Raw genomic sequence first — 3,571 nt, 5'->3', positions numbered from 1 at the left:
GCTGGAGGAGGAAGAAATTGGCCGGCGAAGGTGAGAGGCCGATCGGCTCGGGGAGAGAGAAAACTTTCCGAAAATGGAAAGTTGGGATTTTTCTGATATTTTCGGATTTTTTTCCTATTTAACCAAAATGGAAACTTTTTCCAAAGGTCATAACTTCATCATACGAACTCCGATTTTCGCGTTCCACATAGGGGTGGGCTCGCGAAACCGAAAACCGAAAAAAACCGAGCCGAAAGCCGAACCGAAGCCGAAAAAACAGCACCGAAAAAAAAACCGAACTGAAACAAAAAAACCGAACTGAACCAAACTTATAAAACGACGTCGTTTTACCATTAACTCAGAAAATAAACCCTAAGGTCGCGATATAAAAGGTTTCTCACACAGCCGCACGACCTCACTTCTTCAGTTTCTCTCTCTCGCTCTCACTCGAGTCTCTTCAATGTTCTACACTTCCGCCTCTCTTCCTCTCTTCACTTCAATGTTCTACACTTCCGCCTCTCTCCTTCCTCTCTCACTCGAGGCTGGAGATGATTGTTTGGTGCGGTCGATCCTCATCTACTCTCATGCTTTTCCTTCTATGGTTTTATTGGATCTGCTACCGATCTACAAAATCCATCAGATAGCAGATGCTGCTACTGGAACAATCCAAGCCTGAGGTATGTTGAATCGAAATTTAATTAAACATTATTCAATCATTCTGATATTATCGATGGTAATCATGGATTTGTTTTGTTCGTATATAGATCGGTGGCTAAACTTCCTCTAGTTGGCCTCATCAGGTCTGGGAAGTGGGCTTCTCTGGGACTTTGGGAACGGTGGATCTGAGACTGTTTTGGGTAAAGGCTGTAACTTGAAAAGAATCCTCAGGTTTGTGCTCCTGCAACAAAGTAAATAGCTTTCTCTCTAGTTCAATTTCTTCTGTGGATGATTAAATGCAAAAAGAGTTGTACTTTGGTTGTTGAAAATTGTGGTTCCCTGTATATTGAAGACATTAAATTCCTGTGGCTTCCTATACTGAGCTTAAGGCCCATCATGTTTTCCCTTCACTCCTTTTCATATTGCATTAGTTTTGATCCATATGAATGTGGTTTTTATGCTCTGACATGAAACATTTTATGGCTCAGGCATCCTATTGAAGCGATTCTGAGGCTGTTTCCTGGACCACATTCAAAAACAAAGAGAGTCAGTTATTCATTTATCTCTTGTTATTTCTTCTTTTTTGTTTGCATGTTTGCTTACTATTACTGTTTTCTCTGTTTGCCTCTTTTTTATTTACATATTGTCTTTTTCTTGTAATACTTTACAGGGTTTATTCTCAAGCAATGCATCATTTGACACTTTGCAGGAGGCGGTGACCAATGTAGACAAGTAAGTGCGAACTGCTCTTTTTTCAATAAGATTCTAGTATTGTATTTTTGGTCAAATATAAGATTCTAGAATGATTACTGTAATATAGTTTGGACAAGACTTTTATAGTTTTCTGCAATATGTTGATCAACAGATGTGGCTAAAAGCAACTTCCAGCATTTTCATTGCTTTTACAAAAGTATTTACTGCAAAGTTTTGTATAGTGGCGTGCATAGTTGTTTGCTACTATCTTGTTCTTCATTTTCACATGCCTTGATAAGTTGATATAACCCAGGGTAGCTGATGGGAGGCGCTTGCTTGTGCTCGTCGTCTTCATCGGAGGTGTAACATTCGTCGTCTTCAGAAATGCCTTTCAATTTCTCAATTCTCAGGTAATCTTAATGGTTAGCAGATAAGGAATTATGATATTTCATTTGCTTATGGCTGTAATATAGTTGGTTGATCTGTTGTAAAATGAAAATGGAGTAATGGTTTTGTAAAGTGGTACATGCTCATATAATGAGGACAGTCATTACATGTTTTCCTACATCTTAGTTTCTATTTGTTCTTTTTTTTTTTTTTGACGACAAGTTTCTATTTGTTCAACATTGAACTGGATTTTGATGATCATCAAAGCTCAGTTAATTCCTTTGCTACATTGCTGCATTGTTTTCCTGTGTCTAATTTTTATCAGTTTAATCCATTGTTGCAAGGCTACAAGCTGCTCTTGGTAGTTGCCCTGGGAGAGATCCACAAGTGCAAGTAGCGGAGTTTGTGTTTACTTGGTAGAAGAGTGATTTGCTCCTTTTTTTGTGATTCTTTCAGTTATGTATATGGTTAATGGGTTGCTCTTTTAGTTTTTTATTTTATATTAAATAAGGCTCCAATGGCCCTTTTTTTTTTTTGAGAGGAAGGCTAAAAAATGGCATTTATTCCTAATTCCCAGATAGCAAGTTGATGCAATTGATTCGGTGCTCAAATGGATATAGAAAAAAAATATAAATAAATGATTAAAAAAACTAAAAAGTCAATATGAATTTTTTTATTAAATATTTAAATAATTAAAAAAAAACCGAACTTGAGCCGAACTGAACCGAACCGAACCGCTTGGTTTTTGGCTTAAGATTTTCAAAAACTGAAAACCGAACCGAACTGAACCGAAGTGTAAATCGGTTCGGTTCTCGGTTTTAGCTCAAAACCGAACTGAACAAAACCGAACCCACCCCTAGTTCCACATGTCCACTAATTCGTATCGACGCGCTCTACAACTTTCGTGAAGGAAGTTCTCACAGAATCTAAACGAATAAAAAGTCAACATTTGTAACCCCCTAAAACGTGCACTTCAAATAATTATTCGTTCGAAAATAATTCCACTCCACCCTCAAACCACGAAATCGTACGAATGAACACTTTAGTAATCCCAGGAAACATTTAGGAATTAATAACAGATTTCCGAGGTTTTACAACAAGCATGGTTCACTATATGATTAGCTTGATCGCAATTATAGTGAGCTTGGTTGCCTAATTCTTCGAACTCTAGGCCTCTTGATGTGAATTAGTGACCCTTGAACCGGCTCTAATTCATGTCAAGTGAGTTCCTACGGCCCTTGAACCAGAGTAGGAATACCATGAAAGGGAATTTCGGCCCTTGAGCCTTGAAAAGCCTTGGGTACGGCTTCTACCCTCTTTAATAAATTGCATGTAAATCAAATTAGCATCTAGAGCATTGAATTAGGGTTAGGATTCATCCCTAACTACCAATCCCATATCTATCTCAATTTCTTACTTTTATTTCCTTTATTTAATTTATTTGTTAATTAGAGTCTCCATTTAAATTCTTGCACTTTAGTTATTAGAAGTGCAAATTATATTTTCGGTGACATTTTCTACTTCATTGTAAATAGTCATCACTAGGTCTTAGTTTTGATTAGGCTTCGGTGCAAACCAAAGCCGAGCATTGCTAAGGCTTGGTGCCTTATAGTAGCATTTTTATTTATTTTCTTTTTCTTTTTCTTTTGTTTGCTAAGTGTCATTATTTCCGATTACACAAGGATTGTGGGTTAGCCACTAATCCCCGTGATACGATAACTTTGGGCATAATATTTCCCTATCTTGACAATGATACGTACACTTGCGTAAATGTGTATCAAGTCATCCATATTGGTAAACCTTCTTTGTAGATTGTTGATGTATAATAAATATTTTTTGTGTTTATTAATATGTC

At 37.0% G+C, this 3,571-nt stretch overlaps 1 long non-coding RNA gene across 3 annotated transcripts; it reads left to right on the top strand.

Moving 5' to 3' along the window:
* The first annotated feature begins 411 nt into the window (after nucleotides 1–411).
* Nucleotides 412–2,285, top strand: LOC133712579 (uncharacterized). 3 transcript variants are annotated; one of them, XR_009847488.1, is made up of 6 exons: nucleotides 412–656; nucleotides 744–867; nucleotides 1,125–1,182; nucleotides 1,307–1,368; nucleotides 1,643–1,739; nucleotides 2,061–2,285. It is a non-coding gene; the product is annotated as an uncharacterized LOC133712579 (long non-coding RNA). The 3 variants fall into 3 exon arrangements; XR_009847490.1 differs by having other exon boundaries at nucleotides 2,042–2,285; XR_009847489.1 differs by having other exon boundaries at nucleotides 744–887.
* Nucleotides 2,286–3,571: the final 1,286 nt, after the last annotated feature.

Source organism: Rosa rugosa, chromosome 5 (assembly GCF_958449725.1).
Source record: "Rosa rugosa chromosome 5, drRosRugo1.1, whole genome shotgun sequence".
Taxonomy (NCBI): Eukaryota; Viridiplantae; Streptophyta; class Magnoliopsida; order Rosales; family Rosaceae; genus Rosa; species Rosa rugosa.
Note: the sequence above shows the minus strand (reverse complement) of the source record. Positions and strands in the feature narration are given on the sequence as shown.